Genomic DNA, 25,357 nt, shown 5'->3' with positions numbered 1-25,357 from the left:
GGATAGAATATGACAGGTAATTCATCAGTCTGGGTACAGGTCATACACTAAGGCAACTCTCAGTACTGTTTGGGGGAAGGATTTGCTAAGAGGAGGAGGATAACACAAGAGAAGGGAGTGTCAATATTAAGGTCAAAGTCTAGGAAGACAATTCCCCTTTTCTTGGAAAAGAGAATGAACAGGGAATCTCTCTGACCCCTCACAGAGAAGAAGCAAATCCTGCCTCACAGACGAATTTCCTTTATTCCGTATCTGTGATCAGGATCCATGTAAGCTGCTCAGACTTTTTGGTAATGGAGAGGTGTGAGAATGGAAAAAACTGAAGCTCCCAAAAGAAAGGAGGGAGTTCGGCCAACGTTGTCGAGTCGCTGCAATTGCACTTGTTGCTGACAAGCCCCTTCCTCGCCTCCCTTGGGTTAGTGACTGATGAGGACAGATGGAAGATGCTTGTGGGGGAGCTTTGTAAGCCTCAGGTACAGGCCAGAACTTGTGAGGTGGGAGAGGCCAGCCCTTCAGGTCCACATGGATTATTCATCCAGGCATCACTGGGCCCCAGCCTTGCCTCAGGGATCGCACCCGACTTCTCACTTTCATATAGGAAACTAAGGCCCACAGGGTTGTAGTAATTTTGTTTAAATTAATAATTTGGCAGGTCCAGGATCAGAGCACTTTCCTCTGTAAACAAATCTCTTTCATTTTGCTTCTAATAATGGCATCACATTTGCTAATTACTGAGATCTCTATGTGAAGTGTTGGGGGGTGATAATCTGTGTGTGAGTCAGTGGTATTATGGGGTGGAAGAAAAGAGAGAGACATATGGTGGAAATACAAGAAAATTTATATTGGTGAATTTGAGTTTCGTTGTCTGGAAACACAAAGTGTGCTTAATTACTTTTTTACTGCTACATTTTGCTATTCTTTTATTTTCTAGAGGCTGAATGTTATGTTTGGAAAGGGGAAGGCTATATGATAATGTGCAACTTATTCATTTATTTTTCTACCAAGCAAATACAGTGAGTTTCTACAGAGCCTTTGAACCTAAATATTATGTGCCTCTCCCCTCCTGCTGGTGTTTTTAAGGCTATTTGTATGTGATACTCATATGCCTGTAGTCATCTATCTTTACTCCTCCAATAGGACTTAATCCCTTAGCAATAAGAGAATTGTTTGCATTGGTATTGTTAAATATACTACTACATTTTGTGACTTCTAAACTAATTTTTTTGAAAACTAAAAACAATATATTCATCTTCTAAGGAAAAGAAGAATTTTTCTATGAATTCCAGGAAGAGACCTTTGAGAATCTCAAGGGGTCCTCACTTTGTCTTATGTGTCCTCTCAGCCTGTCTGCACTCATCTTTCTCAGATAAAATCTTGTTTTTCTTAGAAAGTGAATCTGGCTCACATAAGTCATTTCCCAAGGCGGGGCCACCCCTGCCCCAAATTCTGACATAAGCCTGGTCTGGTGTCCATTCTCCCTCTCCTCCCGCCATCTTTCCTGTACATCATTTGACCCTTGACAGTGTCCCTTTATCCTACCTCTGCTGCCTACACCTATAGTTTCTTTCTGCCATTTTCTTTCAACAGTCTGAGTAAGGATTGGATAAATGCCTTTTACAATAATATACAAGCATAAAAACAAAACGGGGTACTAATAATATTAACATAAGAAAGCATTTACCATGTGCTGGGCCTTTTGGCAAATATGTGCATTAAATGATCTCAACAGCCCTATATTCTAATGGTAACATTTTTATCATTCCCATTTTATCATGAGGAAACTGAGACTTGGAATGTTTGCATAACGTAACCAAAGTCATGCAAAGTAAGCAGAGAATTAGGACTAGAACTCAGGAGAATCTGATTACAGAAACGTTTCTTTTTTTTTTTTTTTTTTAAGATTTTATTTATTTATTTGACAGAAACACAGCTAGAGCAGAAACACAAGCAGGGGGAGTGGGAGAAGGAGAAGCAGGCTTCCGCTGAGCAGGGAGCCCAATGTGGGGCTCGATCCCAGGACCCTGGGATCATGACCTGAGCTGAAGGCAGAGGCTTAACGACTGAGCCACCCAGGCCCCCTGAAACTTTTCTTTTAACTTCTGGTTGACCCTTGAACAACATAGGTTTGACCTACATGGGTCCACTTAATGTGGATTTTTTTTTTTTTTTTGATAAATATAGTACAATACTATAAATTTATCCTCTTTTCCTTATGATTTTCTTAATATTCTTTTCTCTAGCTTTCTTGTAAAATACAGTATATAATAAATATAACATGCAAAATATTTGTTAAACAAGTGTTTATGTTAACAGTAAGGCTTCTGGTCAACAGTAGGCTGTTAGTAGTTATGTTTTTAGAGAGTCAAAAGTTTGACTCTGCAGGGAATTGGTGCCCTTAAGCCCCATTGTGTTGAAGAGTCAACCATATATTATATTTTAAATAACAGGTCTTAAAAGAGTTTTGGCAAATGTAACATATTTAAAGAGAGCACATCTTAAGTCAATTGAATGAATACCTCATTCAGGAGTGTTGAGCTGAAACCAGTCATGGTTTAGAGATACTTTAGATGCTCATGGGGGTGTGGTAGGTTGGGATGAGCGAGGAGAAGACTTTTGAAATCATAACACGTCTGCTACTCATTGTGTAACTTGCATCGTTCTCAAAACTATGTTGTGAAAGCCACCACAAGAGGGCTGTCCTCAGGAGCTATCTTCATTGAGGAGTTGCTTGGAGAGGGGCTTGCCTAAAGGGTGGGGATTACTACCAAGGGCTGGTAGAATGGCCTATATTCAGATAGAGTGAGTGAGTCATCAGATCCTGATTTGAGCTCCCCAGAAGGTTTTTTCAACTGCCTTCCCACCCTAATGGGGAAGTGTTTGCGTCATCAGTCACCACCACTGAGACATCTGGGCATCACTGGTCTGAACTGCAATTATGTTGGCTTCCCAGAGCCCAAGTGAGTTCTACAAAGAGGATGCTGATATTGCAGGGCAAGGTGCAACCCAGAAGGTACCTGTGAGAGTAACTGGCCACAGATGAGGAAGTTCTGAGTTACGGCGATGGCAGTGGGCATAAAGGGAAATGGGGTCGTTGAAAGGAAGAGGAGTAGCCAGATTAAATATTTTATTCATCATATAACAGGTAGTGATCTGGGTCCCCAAATCTGTCCCGATTCAATTGGTCTAGAATAGGGTCAAGGAATATGTACTTACTTAAAGCATCCCCAAGGTGATTTTGGTCATTGATTCTTTACTTGGCGTTGACGTTGGAGACAAACATCAAAGATACTTCCAAGGACATCAGCCTTTGAATCCAAGAAGGATGTTGTTGCTACTAACAGAGATGGCAGTGCCCCTGGACATGGGGAAAGAAATAAGGGTTTTGGAACAAGCATGCAGTGATCAGATACTGAGAAAGTGTTCTTTAGTCAAAGGAAACAGGGGCAGGAGACCATTTTTATTAAGTCTTTTCTGTGCTAAATATCCCACATACTTCCTTTTTTCCTATGAGATTACATCTCCTTCCTTAATCTGGCATTTGAAGGACCCCACGGTTGGTTCACCTGCCCACCATCTCCCTCGTTGTTCCTGTAACGAAACCCTCGTGACAGACACAGCAGTCTCCTCCCTGACCCCAAACCAGCCACATACTTTCCCATCCTCATCATTCTTGCTCACAGTAGTTGAGCTTCCTGATAGTCTCTCCTCCCTGAGGTGTCCATACACGAATCTTACTCACCCTTCAGGGCAAACTCAAATCTCAGCTCCTTTGCCGGCAGCAACACAATACTCTTTCCTCTCTGATTATGGCTCTTCTGGGCCCGCTCACTCGTTTGGCCTTAAATCATTAACCTTGAAGTTATGCATTCATTTCCTACTCAACTCCAGTGCATAAACACTGAGGAAAGAGGCTTTAGATTAATTCCACTGTTCGTCCCTTATAAAATCTAGTGGAATGGTGTGTTTGTATTATTTCAGGACAAGGCTGCATAGAGACATTTGTGGAAGCCCTGAAACTCAATAGTCTGTGAATAACTGTAAAAGAAAAGGAACAAGATTGGGACAGCAACAAGTGACAGGAGAGAAGGAAGACCACCAGAGAAATAGTTAGAGGTTTGGATGCAGAACCTGGGGGATCCAGCACATTAGCAGCCCAGTGGGGGAAAATGTTTGAGGAGGAGAGATTGGCTCTCAGTCTTTATTGACTCAGAGGCTGAGGCAGATGTGCATGAGAACATATATTATTTTTATAGTAAAATCGAGGATGTACAAACTTGATATAGCAGCTTGTATATAAAAGGAGTCACTCTTCCATTCAGATTGGAAGAAATATTTATTGAGCACTCTCTGTGTGCCAGACAGTATGTATATTACCTGGTAATATTATAAACAGGTTCGTTCCAAACTTCTGAAGCAGATATCATTGCCAGCCATCCCCATGCCCCTTGGTGCCATGCGGAAACCATAAGTTATGTTATTTCACAGTGCTTTAAGGAGCACATGGTATTCATTTTCATGGAAATCTAACTAAGCACAGATGTCCGATTTGTGTCTTCTTGCCTAGGGATTTAGCTACAAAACAGGGGCTACCTTCTTTCTCACCTCCCACATGCTTGGATTATATGCTTGAGTATTGAGGGTCTTTCTTAAATGATGGTTTAAAAGAATCCTAATGGCTAGAAGTAAGAGCCTGATTTCTAATGCATGACTGATGGTATATTGTACAAATACTTGTTGATGCAAAACCAGCAGATTTTTTTCTTGCATAGGCCCAGGGGTCTTAGCCGATGAGAGACTTCGGTTTTTCTGCTTCTGTTTTGAACTACATACCACGCATAGATGTTTTTAGATCCTTCTTCTTGTTTCCTACCTGAGACTGTATTGAGAATCAAAAGATTTGTGTTTTCCAGCCTGGTGACTGAGAATCTAATGTGTTCCTATAGTCTCTGCTGGGTTAGGAGGCGTATTATGAGGCTGGGCAAATTTACTTGAATGAATCTCATTTGTTACTTTCAGGTCAATAAGCATCTTAAGCATCGTAGGGCCTGCGACACTCTTTGTCATATCCCAGAACTGCTAAGCAGGGCTCTCCCTGGAGAAGAGTGAACCAAAAGGAATGTGATCCTTTAAGTCCTAAAACAGGACTTACTTGCGTAAAAGAAACTGAAGAATGAATCCATTTTGATGACCTGGCATTTAAAAAAAAAAAATGCTAAAAATACATTAGCCAAACTTTTTAAATTGAGTTCATTAACGTCTTGAAATTGCGTACAATTAATAGGATTTTTATTATTAATTCTTGTAATTTGTTTATACTAGGCTCTGAAAGGGGTCTTATTATTTTCTTGAGTCTAGCTATGCATTGATGAGACTCATTAAGCATAATGGAATCTGGCAATTTATCACCCAGATTAAAAGCCCTTTCCATGTAACCTCCATTTACCCTTTATATTTAGAGGCACCTCCTTGGCATCAATCAAGGGCTCAGTGTAATTTCCCAGATTCCTCGGTAACAGAATCTCTGTGGTGCTCGGCTTGTCCTTCCTGTCCTGCACTGCCCTTCCTCCTACCCATTAACCTGAATGTGCAGTTCTTTTCATTCAAGCAAAGTTGTAAAAAGTATACAGAGTTAAGCTGTTTGGATAAATGCAACTTTGCCTTTTCTGTCTTTTCTTTCCCAAGCCTTTTCTGGTTATATTTCTTCACTTGAGCCTTGTTCTTCAGGGAACTATCAGAAATCAATGCCCTTTACAAATGCTAAACGTCTCTTTCTTGTTATGAATGGAACATTAGCCACCTAAGGTCTCCTGTCTTCCCCCATCATGACTAATAGGATTGTAATTCCATCAAGGTCTCTGATGACATCAAAAACCGTATCAGTGAAATGTTAAGTGGATTTGGATGTGACCTGATCCCTGAGATGAAATTCAAAGCACTGTCTATCTAAAGGTTCAGAGGCCGTAGGATCCCAGCTAAACTGGCCACTCTGACCAGTGGAGGTGTCCCTGCTGGGGCAGACTGGATGAAGATAATAAATCATTTCCTAAAAAACACTTCAAACAAAATATAAAATACCCAAGCAGACAGAGGGAAGACACAACTGCTTACATTTTCGTCCATTCTCTACATTTATAATCTCTCCTTCCTCTTTGACAAATAAATAATAAAAAAAAAAGCCCTCAAATCATATTTGAGCCACAAAAGATCCTGTTCCACCATGCAACGGAAGTGCTATTGATTTGTTCTTATTTGGAAGATTTTTGCTTGGTTATTTTTTTTTTCGTAATTGTTGTTTTCCTTTAATTGGTATTGACTTGTGTTCCTTAATTTGGGCTAGCCCTGCCTTTGTGAGAGCTGGGTGGAATGAGAGGAGCATGGTGTAATTTTCAGGACAGAATCAAACTATGTTGCACATTGGAAGTTTGAATGGCCAGTTGGCCTCAGTACTGAAATCCACAAAGCTAAATGGTCAGAGTATAATGTTAATGAACAGGAGCACTTAATGTTTTTTAATTCTTTGTTCTCCCTTCGGAGATAGTGAACCCAACTAACATCATCTGTCTCTGTCAAGGGATCACTGTTCTCAGAGGCATTCATTCAAAACCTCAGCATCTTTGTGGCTCAGCCTTTGACTTCCAGCCCCGATTCTGATCCTTTGTCAATTTGCGTGGCCCATTATCATTTCCACAGCCCTGTACCCGACCCCTTGCACTGCAGTCTCCCCCCCGTCAATCCAGCCTACACACTGCCAGATGACTCACACCAGTTACTTGGCTTTTGTCACACGGTTTTCCTGGTGAAGTTGTCCATGGCTCCCATTTCTTTCCGCATCATATCTAACTATTTACGTGGCTTCCAAAGCCTTTCATGATCCGGCCCCACTCCACCTATATGGTTGGCTCCCCCTCAGCCCCAGCACAGATGAATCTTAACTCTGCTTTCAATCATCAGCCATGCAGTTTGGATATGTCCTTGTGGAAATAACCTCCCTGATCTTAACCTTTTCAAAGCGTATCCATCTTTTATCCATGAAGCATTCTCTGGTACTTGTATATCTTCTCCTCCTCTGAATTCAGCGAGGCTTGTGATAGGTGTGGTGTAATGTTATCCTTCATTCTCTTTTATTTGAGATTTGTATGTGCCCACCCCCCCACCCCCCGGCCGCCGCCACACACACTGATTCCAAAAGGATTTGCAGGAGTTACTTAAGTAGATAGCATCTTGTAATATTTGATCATTGCTTTCTATCTATATTTGTCATCTCCTCTACTCAGTCATTAGCTTTTCTAAGACAGGGACCATACTCATGCCTCATTTTGAAAGGTAGCCTGGGAAAATGGTGAGGACACAGGGCTAGAAGTTAAAGGACTTGAGTCCAAATACAATTTTGCTACAAATTAACACTGTGACTTTAGGTGAATTACTTGAGCCCTGAGGATCTAAATTATATATAAACTGCAAATAATTACATTTTTCACCAAATGTAAGAGAGCTTTTTCTTTCCATAAAAATAACTTTTCATTCTAAAAAAAAAATTAACAATACAGAAACCATGAAAGCAAAAATTAAAAATCAGCTGAATTTGCACTACCCTGAGGTAAAGACTGTTCACATTTTGGCATTTATCATTTTACATAGATTTCTTTTAGTCCATGTGCACTCAGGGGTAAGAGATCTGTCTATCTACCTATCAATCATCTGTTTATCTAATAATGGGGAAAATACTGATTTCTTGTCAGCTTTGCATGCTTAACAATACAAAGTGCATGTATTTGGGGGTGCCTGGCTGGTTTGTTCGTTAAGCATCTGACTCTTGGTTTTGGCTCAGGTCGTGGGATCGAGCCCTGCATTGGGCTCAGGGCTCAGTGTGGAGTCTGCTTGGGACTCTCTCCCTCTCTCTCTCTGCCCCTCCCCCCCATGCTTTCTCTCTCTCTCTTTCTCTCTAAATTAAATAAATAAACCTTCCTTTTAAAAAAGTGCACATATTTTCACCTCACCAAATTATTACAGAATTGTGTGTATATTAAACCATATATTGTCCCTTTTTAAAAACATATTTTAGAGAATGACATCGGAGTAGCTAGACCTTCTGACTGCTGAAAGAAGTACGTAATCTCCGGTTTGTCATCTCTGATGAGATCTCTCTGCCTTTGGTACAGAACTTTCCATATGACTCTTTGCCTTTATAAATGAACACTGGTTTGCTGGCTTCAGGTCAGTCAGCTTCTGACTGAGCTGAAGCCTCCTTTTCCAGCTCATCACAAATTCCAGCTTTGTCTCCACACAGTCCCTTTGCCAGAACTCCAACATCCAGGAGCCTCTAGCATTCAAACGTTTTCTTTACTTTTTCTTTTCTTTTTTTTTTTTTTAAAGGTTTGGCCCAACACTCAGTTGGCGGAAGAACCTTATATAAACTGGTGTGAGGCAACTTATGGTTTTTATGTGATTCATTTGGTGCAGACATTTATATGTTTCACTTCCAAAATGTGAAGGTATTTGACTATGAGTGACCACCCCAAGTCCTTCCTGGCAGTGATACATAATATAGAATGTATTTCTCTATTAACTACCTGATAAATATAAAATATTCTGACTTTCAAAATTCATCTAGTACAGAGGGTTTTGAATAAGAGATTATAGCCCTGTTCTAAATTTATGAGATCTTCAATCCTGGTGACTAAAATTAGCACTTTGTTTTTCTTGTTAGCCTTCAAAAAAAAAAAAAGTAACAATAGACTCTTAACTTCAGAGAACAAACTGATGGTTACCAGAGGGGATGAGGTGGTGGGGATGAGTGAAACAGGTGTTGGGGATTAAGGAGGGCACTTGTGAGCACCAGTGATATATGGAATTGTTGAATCACTATTAATATAACACTGTATGTTAACTAACTGGAATTAAAATAAAAACTTAAAAAAAAATTAGTAATAATAATAATAGTGTTAGATGTTATAGCAGTGGTTTTCAAACTTGTATTTTCTTTTTGGGCTTCGGAAAGCATCTTCAGATAAAATCCTACCTTGAAAACCAACCCCTTGGCAGAGAAAAAAGTCAAGCCCCTCTTCCTAGAGGGGAACCCAGAGATCGGTCCACCAGGTCCCTCCTCCACTCACTCCAAGGTCACCTCTGCTCTGGTCTTGATAAGGAAAATCTGTGTCCTAAGATGGCCGACCCAGCCAGCAAGGGAGTCTCAGGCCTTGCCCCGGGGCTCTTCCGGGTTCTTCTCCCTGCTCTGCTTCCCATGGGCGCCAATCCGGGTTCCTCTCCCTGCCCTGCTTCACGCAGGTGCCAAGAGTGCCCAGTATGTGGAAGTAGAAGTGTATAAATTGCCCCCTTTGTTTTGTGCTCTGGGCTCAGACCTTTGCAGATCACTCTCCTCTGAGCCCGCCGGCATTAAATAAACCTCCTATCCTCCAAGATCTCCGGGTGCTGCTTGGTTCTTCTGTCGGGCGATCCTGTCCAGGCTCTATAACAGTCTGGTGAAGACAGCTGCAGTAAAGGTTGACGGTTGCTCAGGCTCTGAGATACCAAGGATGGCAGGGCGGTAGCCCTGTGTCCTGGAGAGCACCACCGGCCATGCAGAGAGTACCACCATTCCATGGCTGGGAGGGGTTTGTTGTGGTATTTCTGCTATTGTTTTGTTCTGGGTTTCTTTTCTGGTCAGATGAACAAGAGATCACGTTTAGCATAGAAGGAGAATTAGAAGGAGATTCCTTGGAAGCTCACGTTATTTCAAGATTGAAGGTATAAAAGCTCAGGACCGCTTGTCTTAAAATTTGTTAAACAATCCCTATTTGGGTTACTTATGTCATTTTCAATGTTTTTAGACAAAACCATAGTGAACATATATCTATATACATCATTGTATATTTGTGTTAACGCTTCTTTATGATGAATCCTGAGGGTAGAAGGATTGTGTATGTACTTGAAAACTTTTCTACGTAGTGTTGGATTGTTCTCCAGAAAGATCATACCAATTTATACCCCATGTGACCCTTCAAGTCCCTTCATGTCTTGATTTTCAGTGACTTATTAAATCAGTAAGTTGTTTCACATGCTTCCTTAACTGTTTTTAATTTCTGGAATATTATAATTTTTAAAGTGTCATTGGAATTTAATAAGCACCAAAAAAGGAAGTTCCATCAAAATAAGTGTTTATTTAGTTGCTGGTATTTAATTAAAATATTTAAGATTTAATTCATCAATATTATTTTTAAAATCTCTGATATATCTCTGACTTTATCTTCCTTATTCTTTTACTCTTGATAAGCAATTTCTAATGAAGGGGTCTCAGAATGGTAATTGTACTTAAAATGGTTATCAAAAATTGCAAAACATGAACTTTCAAAAAAATTGTTGCTACACTAGTTTTCCTAACTTCTGCAAGTTTTTAAAGTGTTTTTAAGGTGTTTTTAAGATGAACCAATCTTTTTTTTCCCCTCTATTTTTTTTTTATTATGTGTTTTAAATGCATGCTATCAGGAAAGTGTCTATAAGTGAAATAATAAGGACATATTGTTGAATAAGGCATTTTCTTTTTTGAATAAGGCATTTTCTGTAGAAATATTGATGGCTTACATCTTACCAGAGTAATTTAGAGCCAGCAGGGTGCACCTTTGCTACTTTAATTATTAAAGGCTTTTTTTTCTCACAGTGACTGAATTGTAGAATGTACACATTTCAAATTGAATGAAGCTGTAGTTTGCAGACAGTATAAATCTAACAGGAAGATGAGATAAAAAAATGTTGAAATGTAGGAAACTTATAGAAATCAGATCAATAAATAAATAGGGAGTCTTCTGCAGCCTCCATAATTATGCCTGTGTGAGTGGAGTGATAGATTTTCAGCATTTTCACAGTGAGCTCTTTTTGTGTTCAGTTGCAATTTTGAAATTGACTATGTGCTGCTAAAGAAGATGTGAGAAAATAAACTCCCCTTGTCTTCATAGGACTTATATCTTTCCATCGAAATACAGAATCAAGGTATATATTAGTATTATTTGGCCAAGTATAATGGTGGGATTCTGGAAGATTCTTCTTCCTAGGGACCATCGTCCAATAAGGCTGACTCGCAGGTGGGACAGCTGATCCGGGCACTGAGTGAGTATTTGGAGCATGACCCAAGCTGGTCTTATCTTTGAGGCTTAGATGCACACACCAGAGTCCAGTCAATATGCTTCTGTCCATCAACATGCTTCCCCAGCCAGCAGGGATACCGTGAGGCAGAAGAAGTCAACTTGGGGTGCTCCTGGCCTCTGGCAACCCAGCCCTATTCCAATAATCTGGCCACTGGAAAGAAAGGTAGGACTGATAGTAATTTTTTTGCTCGTGGTTTTCAAAAGTTTCTTAAGACACAGTTGGAACTATCATGAAATTTGCATGCACATGTGTGTGTTAACAACTAGGCTGCCTGTCTGTCAGCTTACTGAGATTGTAGTCTGTTAAAACAAGTAATAAGACATATTGACATCATGAGCCCCTTGATATGATGCACTGAGGACACAACATTATATCTCGGGTGTTGCCAAAAACAGGTACCCTTGTCTGGTCATGAGGAAAAAAAAGAGTCAGATGAACCCAAATTGAGAGACATCTGAGGAAATGGCTAGTTGATATTCTTCCGAAGTGTCAAAAACATGAAAGACAGGGACTGAAGAATTGTTACTGACTAGAAGAGTCTAAGGAGAGATAGCAACTAGGTATCAGAGTGGGAACCCAGATGGCGTCCGGGCACAGAAGAAGGGCATTTGTGGAAACACTGGTGAAACTGGAGTAAGATCTTTAGGTAAGAGTACTGTAGCCGTATTAGTTTTCTGGTTCTTACCATCCTGCTGTACTTACACAGTATGTTAACATCAGGGGAAGCTGGAATATAATGGGAATTCTGTACTCTTTTTGCCATTCTCCTCTAAGTCCAAAGTTAGTTCCAAAATAAAAAGGTTTTCAAAAACATATTTTTCATAGGAACTGCTTCTAGTTTCCCTTCAGACACTTCAAAGGGTTCATTTTTAAATCATGCTAGTAAGACTTGACATTTATCCTCAATGAACTTAGCCTTGTTAATGTAAATAGGTTGGCCCAGCATATCATGGTTAGAGCATCGGAGTCAGGAAGACAAGGTTTTAAAATTCAGTTCTGCCACCTGCCAGATGTTTGACCTTGAGAAAATAACCTGGCTTTGCTGGGTCTCTGTCTTCTGTCTCTAAGTATGGAATGATGATGATGATGTTAATGCTAATAGCTGCTTCATGGGAGAGCTGAGAACATTGAGTTAAGTCACATTTAACAAGTACTGAGCACAGTGGCTGGGACATACTAAGTGCTTTATACTTACTGGCTGTTTCTCCTGGTGTTGTTCCTGTTCAAATCTCTGTTCCTTTACTCAGCACTAAAATGTAAATAATGCACCAAGTCTGTTACAAGGATAAAACCAGCTATTGTGTATAAAACAGCTGCTTGGCACACAGTCACTGCCAAATAAGATGTAGTTACTAGTATCATTCATCCAGCCAGCCAGCCATTCTTCTATCCATCCATCCATTCATTCACCTAAAAGCCCATCCAGTACTTGGGGGGAGTCTCCTGTGTACTGGAGATTGGTGAGCCTTTAATGTGCAAAGCACGGCTATTAATCTTTGAATAGGCAGAGCGATCATAATAACACGTGCCTTCTGCATGTATAGCTCATTACAATCCGCGAAAAGCTTTTCCATACATTATTTCCTTACCTACCTCCAGAAGCATTGGCTGCTATCCCTCTCTACTAATGTGGAGGATGAAAAGGAGTGTCCGGAGGGTATGCTCCATCCTAGCTTATGTGACTCGGCAGGGGGTTGACAAAGTTTCTCTGTAAAGGGCTCCCTCCGTGTGGGAGGGCGGTCTCTGTAGCTGCTATTCTCCCCTGCCTCTGGAGTGCGAAAGCAACCACAGACAACAGGTAAACAGATGCATGCCACCCTGTTCTGGTAAAGCTTGCTTTACAGAAACAGGCAGTGCCCAGATTCGTGGACCCCTGCACTCATCCAAGGCAAAACAGTTATTTAGTTTTAGATTTCTTGACTCCAAACCCAGGCGTTGCATGATGTTCTGCCGCAGTTTTTCCGCACAGGTGTTAGAGGACCTGCAATGTGCAGCTGCGGCTTCGCTTCCCAGAAGTGACCATCTCGTCCCTCTTTCTGTATCCTGCTTCGTGGTCATCAAGCAATATTTTATTAAATACTCAGCAGGAATCCAGGTTCACTTTGCCTCTCGGTCTTGTTGGCCGTTTTTTCCAAAGATGTGAAGGGGAGCTGTTCTTAGGGAGTCCCTGTAACTCCGAGTGACCATTGATTTCTTTTCTAATTGTCACACACCTTCTTTTATTTATTTTTTTAAAAAGATTTATTTATTTATTTGAGAGAAAGAATGGGCGCATGCCAGTGGGGGGAGGAGCAGAGGAAGAGAATCTCCAAGCAGACTTCCCGCTGAGTGGGGTGCCAGACTCTGGGCTCTGATCCCGCCACTCCCAGATCATGACCTGAGCCAAAACCAGGAATCGGATGCTCAATGGACTGAGCCATCCAGGTGCCCCATACGCCCTCTTTTAGAACATTGCATTCTAGAAATGATTTTTTTGAAGGGAGATCAGCCTAGAAACTGATTTGTAGTTTCTAAATGTAGCTTTTTCCTTTGAATTTGAAAATTTTAAAAAAAATTCTGAAATGTTCTCAAAAAATAAACATATTTCCGGGCTTTTAATATGGGCCCCTCTCTGACTTGTCATGACTCCTCAGAGATTGCCAACAATGCTTCCACCATCCCATCTGAAGTCCATTTATTACCCCGGAATGTAATTTATTGTTGAGACTGGATTTAGGCAGAGAAGCTCGCTGATCTCCCTTGTGATCTCTTCACTTATCTTGGGCTTCATGTTTTCTTCTTCTTTTCAATTTGGAGATCGTTTGCCTTGATAGCAAAGGGACAAGTGATAGAGGAATTGAATGATCCAGCTTTCTCCCTGGCTTCTATATTAGCATGATGTCATCTGCATCAAGCAGTAAGTCAATTCCATCCTTTCCCTCATCTGACTCTAAACAGGGTCGTAACCTAACACCCTGTAGGTTTCACCCGTTTTTGTAAGTCATGGCTTACCCTGGACCTTTGACACTGTTTTTACAGATTTGTTTCTTTCTTCCTTGATCATTTGTCTTTCCTTCCACACATCCTGTTACTCATTGGTCTCATTTAATTACAGAACCAAATAAAATTCATGAATTGAATGACAGATGGTGCTGTTTTGCTGAAACATTTGTTAGACCTCTACCTTGACTATGGTCTTCTCTGGTCTTTTCCATGAGGAGTAGGTTCTTTTGCATTTGGTTGCCTTGTGTAGTCTTGTGATGGAAGATGACTGAGCTGTCTTTCCAATTTCTACCCTTCAAGCTACATAATGGTTGTTAGTTTCATGTGTGAATACATCGTCTTTGCTGCCTTTACTTGTGGCAGGAATATCCCATTAAGTCTACCTCTGTTCTTTTTATATTAGCTTTTAATAAGGCCATCATGAACGAAAGTACAAAGAAGACTGGACCACATGGCAATATTCGATAAGAAGTTCTTTATTATTACATTCAGAATACCCTTAATGTTCATTTTTATGCCACTAAACTGAAATACAAAGTTTAAAGGTATTTATTAAAATTTTGTGGGTCCATAAAAAGAGGACTTTGGATACTGAGGAAATCCTGAATCTCTGTTTGCTGCTATGCTTAAGGACTCTTGGCTGAGACAACCAAATCCTCTTGACTTTTTCTAAACTTTCAGGTGTTTGCTCCCCAAATGATCCCCTTTCCTCTTCTAGACATTCTTGAACTGGACATGACTGCTTACATCCTCAGATTCTTTCATTTTCTTTGCTGAATTTTTTATTTTATTTTATTTTATTATGTTATGTTAATCACCATACATTACATCATTAGTTTTTGATGTAGTGATCCATGATTCATTGTTTGTGTATAACACCCAGTGCTCCATGCAGAACGTGCCCTCCTTAATACCCATCACCAGGCTAACCCATCCCCCCACCCTCTCCCCTCTAGAGCCTTCAGTTTGTTTCTCAGAGTCCATAGTCTCTCATGGCTCGTCTCCCCCTCCGATTTCCCCCCCTTCATTTTTCCTTCCTGCTATCTTCTTCTTTCTAAATATAATGTATTGTTTCAGAGGTATGCTGAGTTTTAAAGCCACCAGAGATCTCACTGTCAGTGTCTCTGCTTTTCTCATTGCTCTATTTGAATTAAGAGTGGGGTATGTGTGTTGGTTGTGTGGTGGGTGAGGCTCTCCCTCTCACCTCAGATCCTTGCTCCCAGAAAAGGCCCACAGCCCCAGTTAGCCATGTGACAGGAGCCTGTCTGCCTCTGAAGCCTTGCGAGAAATCTCAGGTCACCACAGCGGGACCTTGTTGGCTGCTTGGGGTTGACCTTTGCCATGTTGCACCTACCATTAGCAAGATGGTGCTAAATCCTCCCTCTGCACTGGTAATTTTTTCCTTCCATGAGAAGACCCTCAAAACATTTATTAGCCCTAGTTTCTGAGGCTGAGTTTCTTCCTGGCTCGAATTTGATTCACCATGATCTTCTACCCAGCAGCCTTTTGAGATTGGTTATATTTTCTGTTCACATTCTTAACAAAAGCTATCTCCTATTTTCCTCCATGAACGATCTTCTACTGTTTCTGGAAACACTTCTCCCTTCTAATCAATTGGGGCACAGAGAATAGTCCCCCATGGTCTGTCACCTGTCACTTTAAAGACACTAACTGGAATATCCTGCGTGGACAACCCTCAGACTCTGGGAAGAAGGTACTTGACTCACTGTATTACCACCAGGGCAATGAAAGGAGCCCCTTGCTGTCCAGACTCAGCTGATGCTTGACTGATCTGGAGCCATTTATCAGCACACCTAAATTCCTACAGGAGCCCTGACATGCAGACTTTGTCTCTGCCACACTGCTTACATGGTTTCCTTTTTATTCTTCCTTTATCACAGCCTGAGAGTAGGCAGTTTTGTGATGTCCTTTTTTTTTTTTTAAGATTTATTTATTTATTTGAGAGAGAGACATGGGGGTGAAGGGGCAGAAAGAGAGACAGAATCTCAAGCAGACTCCCCGCTGAGTGTGGAGCTGGACACGGGGCTTGAGCTCAAGACCCTAAGACCATGACTTGAGCCTAAATCAATGGTCAGGCGCGTAACTGACTGAGCCCCCCAGGTGCCCCTTGTGATGGCTATGCTTTCCTCTACCTTCCTCTCATTCTTTTCTGTTCTTTCTCCTTTGCCTCAGTCATTTACAGGTTACTCACCAGCCCTGGTTTATATAAAATAATATCAGTGCTACCTTTAAAATAACCACATAAGCATTGGCTCTGATCTAACATGTCCCAGAGCATCTCACTCAGTCCCTCCAGCTGTTCACTCTCCCTCTAGTCTCCTTGCCATCTCTGCTCCTACCTGGGTTTCTGTCTGGGTACCCATGGTGTCAAATTATCCTGAGTGAAGATCACACATCCTTTCCAGAACTGGTTGTTTGGGAAATTAGTAACTTGGTTATATTTTCAGACAAAGTGTTACCTAGGAATTGTTTCTGTAATTAGTCTGCCTTTGATTTGAAATTTGACTTCTCTAATTTTTGTATTTATCCTCTGGATGCTACTCTCCTGATGGCAAACTGTTGGATTCATCAAAATTCTCTTCCACCTATAGCTGACTTAAGAATGTCAAAGATATCTCCAAAGATCAATCATGATCCTGAAATCAGCTTTGCCAATCGAGAGGCCAGAAGAGAGATTTATGTGAGTTGTCTAATGATAATTGATATGATATTTCAGGACTTCTTCTGTCCAGGGCTGGTGGTGGGGAGGCCAGGCAAGAAAGATAAAATCATGACCTTTGTGGGTGGTGTGAAATTTGCTTTCTGCTGTTCAGATCCCAGCCATTAGTCTGAATTGCCCTTTGATTAATGTCAAGTAATTAGTTTCACCATTGGCTCCCACCTCGAAAATGTCTTCAACCATATAAGAAGGACAAATAAATGATTTTTAATAAGGTTGCTATATTTGTCCTTAATTTTGCACAAACAGTTTAATACGTGCTCTAAGATTACATTTTCTGGGTGCCTGGGTGGTTCAGTCGGTTAAGTGTCTGCCTTCCACTCAGGTCATGATCCCAGGGTCCTGGGATCAAGTCCTGAGCTGGGCTCCCTGCTCAGTGAGGAGCCTGATTCTCCCTCTCCCCCTCCCCCTGCTCATGCTCTCTCTCTCTGTCACATGCACGCATGCACTCTCTCAAATAAATAAAATCTTTTAAAACAATAAAAAAACAAAATTATATTTTCTAAGTGACGATAGAGCCAATATATGTATCATATAATTAGTGATAGAATTCTAAGAGATGTAACTGTAAAAGAACTCTGCAGGATCTCTTCCTAAAGGAGGCAGGCAGGAATCTAGCTGGTATTCAAAAAAATACTGTAATGGAAGTTTTTCCCAAATCACGAGAAATTGGCCCAGCTGTACTGAAGTGCTTCATATTAGTGAATTCAATAACTTTTCTGGTTGTGTTATTTGTAAAATGACTTTTGCTTATAGATATTCAAATATATACAGTTGGTTATAATCCCAGAGAAAATAAGGGAGGGAGATGGATACCTGAGTCATTAGTATGGAGAATTATCTCAAACACAATAGATTTTCTTCATGACAAATCACACAAAATCTCCATAGCAACTTCAAATAATTATGCATAAGATTTCAGCATAGTAACAAAACTACACTCAGAAGAACTTGCAAAGACTAGTGATACACAGTGACATGGATGTGTGGGTAGATGGCACATGGGAAGATTGAAGGGGGCAGTTTTAAGATGTGAAAAATGCACAAAGGACAAAAAAGATTGCCTGCTTTGTGCTTTGGAGAATACTGATTCAGTCACTGTGTTGTCTGGAAATTGGAGACTGGGGGCCACAATATTTATTGATAATAGGAGGTCCCAGCTAGAACCACCATTGGTTAAAGGAATGTTAGCATTTCTATTATATTTTTCTCTGAGTTTATCACCACTGTAAGAAAATCTTTCTAGGCAATATGTTGGCATACTAGATTGACATAGAAATTGAAGTAGAAAGATGATTTTATAATTATTTTTTGAATTTATAAAACTTGCTGGAGCTCTTAAATCTTATTTATTTTTTATTTATTTTTTTTAAAGATTTTTATTTATATGACAGAGAGAGACACAGCGAGAGAGGGAACACAAGCAGGGGGAGTGGGAGAGGGAGAAGCAGGCTTCCTGCCGAGCAGGGAGCCCGATGCGGGGCTCGATCCCAGGACCCTGGGATCATGACCCGAGCTGAAGGCAGACGCTTAACGATTGAGCCACCCAGCTGCCCCTATTTTTTATTTTTTTTGGAGATTTTATTTATTTATTTGACAGAGAGAGACAGCAAGAGAGGGAACACAAGCAGGGGGAGCTGGAGAAGGGCATGCAGGCTCCCTGCCAAGCAGGGAGTCTGCTGCGGGGCTCTATCACAGGACCCTGGGATCATGACATGAGCCGAAGGCAGACACTTAACGACTGAGCCACCCAGGTGCCCCGAGCTCTTAAATTTTTTAAAAAGCTGTAGAAGCCCTCCAGATATGCAAATAATATCAAGTTTAGTTACTACAAAACATAACTGAGATGCTTTAATGCAAACATTCCTTGCAATCTAAATAATGATTTTTTGCAAGTGTTAACACACATAGTTTACTCATGCTTGGGTATATTTCCCACCTGAGTCCTCAATATAGCGTTATTTACTAATTGTTCAGTGTCAGTAATATAGCTTTTGTTAACACCCATTTATAAAACGTCGCTGCCTTATGTGAAATATATTAGCTTAATTAATCAATTTATATAAGAAAAGAGGTAATTTTTGGAATTATGATATTATGATATTATGATAATTTCTGGAAACTCCCAGGCCACAACAGAACATTGAAAGATTAGGCAGTGTTGATGGGGAAGAACAAGAGGATGTTACATACTCAATTTGGTGTGGTACATATTAATGTCACGGACCCTGACTTCACAGTGGCTGCTAGAAGCCAAAGGATGACTTTGGCATAGTTTGTGTAACGGGAATACTGAGAATGTAGAGCCAGAAACAGACACGTGGTTAGTTCATTTCAATGTAACGGAACAGATACTGAGATATGCTCAGGCTTATATTGGACTATAACTGAAGGGCTTGTAACCAAGAATCCTTTAGGGGAGACCTGATGCATCTTAAAGGGAAAAAGTGTCACCAAGGTCAAGAAAGGAAAGGACAGCATGCCACACAATGGAAATGGTATGAGCAAACGTCCAGAGGTGTGAACTAATGCAGTGTGTCCAGTGAGGTAACAACTACCACTTTGGTGTTATTGGAGCTTAAGGCCAGGGGTGGAGGGAAATGGGCTTGGATCTGGAGGAGGGATACTATTCAAGTCAGGCCTTTTATGACAAGCAAATGACTAAATACAGTGTCTTAAAAAGATAGGAACTCTTGAAGTACTGATGTTTTTTGAGCAAGCTAGTGACTTGACCCAATTTGCATTTTAGAAAGATGCCCAACTCCATTCTGGAGAGTGGAATGAGGCGGGGTGGGGGGGGGGCAAGACTAAAAATAAGAAGATGGATCAAGAGGTCATTTTCAAAGCACAGACTTTTCCAGTGATCGAACCACTTTGTCTCAAATATGAGGGAGCAAGGACAAGCTGAGGGCCCATTTGTGCCCTCTCTAACTACAAAGATCTTTACTTAAATTCATTATTTTGAAGGTGACTTTAGCTATGTCCTGTTAACATTAAATTGTTAATAAATTGGTTTAATATTGTATTATAAAAACTATTTTCATTTTTAGAATAGATTTAGTCCATTTCTCTGCTTTGAAGCAGAATATCTAAGTGATTGTGGACACTTAAGAGTTTCTTTCATTTTAAAGGCTATAAGAAAAATGTATTTTCAGTGTGTGTGTATATGGCCCAACTATTAGGAGTTAAGTGTTGGGTGACTATAGTTTTGGATGAATGGACAAGACATAGTACAATATCCAGGGGTGGGAAAGCATGTACTCAGCTTTTTTCATCTCTCTGTCAAACATTTTTTTAAATATGGAATGCTTCACCAATTTATGTGTCACCCGAATGCAGGGGCCACGCGAATCTTCTCTGCATCATTCTAATTTTAGTGTCTGTGCTGCTGAAGTGAGCACTCTGTCAAACATTTTTGAGGGCTTACTAGGTGACAGGAACTGTTCTGAGCAAGAATAAAGCAGTCACGTGCAAAGCAGACAGGAACCTTGCCCTTACAGAAATTTCAATCTAGCAAATATGTCCCATAATACCATTTATGCAGGCCTTGCTTTTCAGATTGATCAAGACTCTCAGTTCCTTGGCATTTTCCAGCTGCCCACCAATTGTCCTTGAATAGAGTGAGAAGAAATGTTCACAATCAACATAGATTTCCGGACTCCCTAGAAAATAGCATAAAGCTCTCCCTACCTCTTTCAATTTAATGCAAATACTAACTTTATGCTATCTCCTGTTATCCCTAAGCCCTAATTTAAAAAGTATAGTAGACTTTAATAACTTCAGTCATAAAATTTTAGATAATTCTCGAGAAGTATAAATACTGAGTTTTGACTCCTGGATGAATGACTTTCTAGTTTGTGGTAAAAAGGGCTTTCTCCAAATTTCAACAGAAGTAATTAAATTCCCAAATGTGCAATAATGTCTTGATCTGGTGATACAGCCCTGCGATGTCCTCACCTGCATCCTTTCCTTTAGTTCCCCATCAGCTATATGATCCTTTGACATCGGGAGTTCAGTGCATTGGCCAGAAAATCAGAGCTCTGTCTTCGCATTCATGCCACCTGGCTTTCCCATATTCCTTTGACAGCTCTAGGCAAGGACAGCAGAGCTGCAGGGAAAGCGGTAAAAATGGTGATGAAATACTTTGTTCCTTCCTTACATAGTCAGTATTTATCTTATATTGTTAACTCTGCACACATAGGGATAAAATATACATCCTCCAGTTTTTTAAAATAGTTGGTCCCTGGGGCGCCTTAGTGGCTCAGTCAGTTAAGCATCTGCCTTCAGCTCAGGTCTTGATCGCTGGGTCCTGGACCGAATCCTACATCAGGCTCCCCGCTCAGCAGAGTCTGCTTCTCCCTCTCCCTGCCACTCCCCCTGCTTGTGCTCTCTCTCCCTCTCTCTGTCAATTAAATAAATAAAATCTTAAAAAAAAAAAAAAAAAGGTTGTTCCCTAGCACCATGAGAGGTGGCTAATAAAAATATAAGGTACCCGTCCGAGATGGGATTTGAGATACAAAAACATTGCTCCTTCAAATGTGAAAAACAGACTTGTGGCTTTTACCATGGTATTTTGCTCAAAGATCGAATTCAAAGAATATAGATTGTTTTTTAAAGAGAAAATGCAAATATGTGGCCACGAAATGACTATACTCTGTGCAATGTTTGTGGAAATTCTCTGCTTTGCTAGGTTGGATTTAAGAAACCTTCTTGGAAACTCTGGACTCCAAGGTGTCCTGATTTGTTTTCAGGTGTGTGGGTGTTGTAAGAAACGGATTGAAGAGAAGTCAAGGTCAGAAGAAAAGAAAAAAAAAACAAGTTTTGGTAATAAGTAATCACAGGACGGTAAAATCTTTTGACTCAAAATACAACTCAGAATGCAAACCCCAATCTGCTATCTCTGTGAGAAAAGCAAATATTTCCAGCTGTATCTAAACATCTTGAAAGCAAAAATTCAAGGAAAGAATTGCCTCTTGTATGTGATATTAGCATCTCCCGTCTTGAAAAGTTCTGTTAATATGAATCATAATAAGATGATCTGTGAGTAGATAGACGCAGAACTTTTTATTCACATCTCCATACATTTTATTTGCATATAAAGTGGCATATTTGTACTCAACAATAACTAGCCCTGGAGGAGTGATATTTAATAGGAGAATATAATTATCCCATCAGGCCATAAACATTTTCTTTAGGGAAATGACTACAGTTTAAGATAGTTTCATAATGACTCTTGTAAAGTACCACACTCTTACCAATTGAGCTCAAGAAAAAATTTAAGCTACAAAAATATTATGATTTCATTTGGATAAAATATCTGTTTTCACTTATCCACAGTTTTAGGAGTGATACACATAAAGGTCAATGAGCTATTAAATGTTTAATTTTGATTCTGTGTGAAGACCTCAAGCAATTATTTTAAGTACAAATATTAGGAACTGAAAATATTTTATTGTATACCATGTTAACCACCCAAAATTGTTTTATTCTTCATCTCAGATAATGACATTATTATAGAAGCTAGATAGAATATATGTAGTTAATACTTCTGGTCACTAAAAGTGGCCTCTTCAGGATGTCTGATTGTATGCCTTGCATTCATTGGTGCTCTTTAGACCAAGCATTGTTTTCTAAGCTTTTAGAATGTGTCACCTAGATAGCTATAATGTCTCAATATTTTAAAAGTTACATATATAGTCCTGCACACAAACTAGAAAAACTAGAAGCTAACTTATTTGTTTGCTCTTCTAATATTGGTAGAGGTATTCTCTTAGGAATCAGCAGGCTTGCACCATCACATTGCTTTTAGCATTAATAAAGCCAGGTGACGATTCAGTTATCTTCCATAGAACTTTCTTGTTATTAGTTGATGCATCAGACCAACTGCTGAGAATTCCCCAGGCCCGAATTGCTGGAGAATTTGTTCCTTACCCCAACCTGATGTGTAATGATGACATCAAGGGGGCCCCAGTGCTTGGGTAGGGAAGGGAGTCGGAACAGGTAATGAAGGAGCCTGAGGTTAAGTGTTGCATACTGAGCCTAAGGAAGAATTGAGAAGTCAGTGAGATGTGAGAATAGTCAGAGCAAATGCCCGGATATTACCATGTCTGGCCAACTGCCTTCCAGCCTTAAAGACTGTGGCAATGTCTCCTCCCTTAGGATATTAGGCAATATTCCAGTTTGTTCCTTCTGCAACTGCTTCATACTGAATTTGCTGACTGGAGTGCCTAAGTCACGCTTTGTATTTGTAGGCTGATTTTACAAGGTCTCAGTACTACAGCTCTTGGATATTTGTCATATCAAAGTTCAGTTCCCTTGAGTTTGTGAATAACTGCCTTCAAAGTCCACCCGGAGCCTTGGCTCAGTCTTGAGCTTCCAGCAAGCCAAGCTTGTTTGGCCAAAAGCTGTGGAGTCACAAGACTTTAAATATTAGATATTTCTTTTTTTGGCTTCTATTTTGCCAACATCTGGACAATGGATATGGAGACCGTTTCTCAGCCTATGTTCTTCTGGAAATCCCATACGTATTGACAAAGGGAAATTAATTTGGATAGTATAAAAATGGCCTCATTTTGGCCCTCAAGCCCGTGGGATTTCTGGCCGGAGTCTTCCGCGTCAGACATCTTCCTGAGTTGGGGCAATCCACGTAAATCACTGGTGGGCCCACCAGATCAGATCACGGTCTGAATGTGAACACTTGCTTCCCTTTGTGTGGGTAGAGAGCACCCAGTCTCATCCTTCTACCCTCAGCCACTCAGCTGCCCCAACGTGGTGAGGCAGGCCCTGCCACTACCAAGCTATCAGCAGCGTCCCTGCAAAGGCTGGGACAAGAGCTGCGCCAGCCATCAGCATGTGCTTAGGTGTGCCGTCGCCTTCCTCCTCTTCCTAGACCCCTGCCCAACACACTCTTGACGCAGGTTTGGTGTTTTCGTCTGTGCCTCGTAACTTATGCCATACTGGGTCTGGGACAGCTCTTGCCTTGGGAGCAGTGGTGCCTCATTCATTCATTGACTCGCCCATGTATTCATTCAAGATATATTCACTGAGCACCTAATACAGGTCAGGCCCAGTGTTAGATGCTAGGGGAGAAGGCAGGGACAGAGCAGACAAAACTCCCTGCCATCATGGACTTGCCATCCTCGCGGGGAAGACAGATCATAAAGAAAACAAATAAGCAAAAAGTATAGAAAGTGATGAGCACTGTGAGGAAATACAAGCAGGGAGCAGATAGAGTGTTGAGCTTGTGACTTTAAGTAAGGTGTTTGGGGAAGACTCTCCTTTGAGAAAAGATCTGAAAGAGGGAATGCAAGAGAAGACAGAGGCTTCACAAAGCATGTCATACTTTACTCCACTTTACTCGATGGGGTCCTGGGAAGCCCTGAAGGGTTTGAGCAGGAGAATGAGCTGACGTGACTTGCATTTTGATGGTGTCACTCTGGCTGTTCTGCAGGGCAAGGGCAGAGGCAGGGAGACCTGTTTGGAGGCCGATGCAGTCATCCAGGTAGATGGGGATGGTGGCGGGGGGGCAGCAGGTGGGGTGGGGAGCAGCAGGGTTCTGCCTGTATTTCAAAGAGGAAGTGACCAGCAGTGTTCTTGATGGATTTGGTGTGTGGTGGAGAGAAGGGAAGAGTCAAAGATGCCAGGTTTGGCCCCCGGGTTGGATAGCCAAGGATAGCCTTGCATGTCTGAAGGGGAGGAGACCAAAGGGGAGCAGGTGATGGGGAGGCAGCTCCAGGTGAGGAGCACTAAGTCCCCTCTGCACTTTTTCTATGAAACAAGGAAATCATCTTAGACACGGGGGGGGGGGGGGAAGGGGGGAGGGAATGATACACCTAAAACAACTTTATAATAGAGTTCACATTCACTTAATAATGCCCAACTCTTAAGCACTGTACATTTTTTCATTCAACCTTCACAAAAGTGTGATGACTATTATTATTTATAATAATAATTGCTATATACTTAATGATTGTTATAATTATATAATTGTCACATTATTATAATAATTACACTTGTCATTATAGAGTAGATGACTTTCGTGTCATTATAACTACTACTGCTGTTTACAGATGATAAAAAATTAAGGCTCAAAGAAGGTAAATTGCTTGCATAAAGTTCCTCAGCTTATGAACACCAAGTTTTAAACTTGGGTCTGTCTCATTCCAAAGTTGGGTTTTTTAAATGACTAAATGAGCCACATGGGCAGCAACCTACAAAGGTGATGCAAGAGATTTTTGTTTTTGCTTTTTCCTGAAGCTATTAACCACTTTGTTTCTGTTGCCCATGAAGCTGTGAATTGAGCTTTTATTCATTCAGTCCTCAGCTACAAAGTAATCATCTCCCATACAGCAAGCTCCTGCTGGTCCTGGGGATACATATTGTGCAAATATGCCCCCGCCTTCTTACAGCTTTTATATCTGTAGAAACAGATATAAAATTATCACTGTGACAAACAGTTCAAAGGAAAGGTCCAGGGCATGGTGAGGGCATTTAATA

General features: G+C 40.8%; 1 protein-coding gene and 1 non-coding gene across 5 annotated transcripts in view; one reads left to right on the top strand and one right to left on the bottom strand.

Moving 5' to 3' along the window:
- Positions 1–25,357, top strand: part of NCKAP5 (NCK associated protein 5) — a 973,576-nt gene that overhangs the window by 284,252 nt on the left and 663,967 nt on the right. The window lies entirely within an intron of this gene.
- LOC118544973 (U6 spliceosomal RNA) lies at positions 20,156–20,262 on the bottom strand. Its single transcript, XR_004921878.1, has one exon. It is a non-coding gene; the product is annotated as a U6 spliceosomal RNA (small nuclear RNA).

Source organism: Halichoerus grypus, chromosome 4 (assembly GCF_964656455.1).
Source record: "Halichoerus grypus chromosome 4, mHalGry1.hap1.1, whole genome shotgun sequence".
Classification (NCBI taxonomy): domain Eukaryota; kingdom Metazoa; phylum Chordata; class Mammalia; order Carnivora; family Phocidae; genus Halichoerus; species Halichoerus grypus.
The sequence above is the reverse complement of the archived record's forward strand: the minus strand, read 5'-3'. Positions and strand labels throughout refer to the sequence as shown.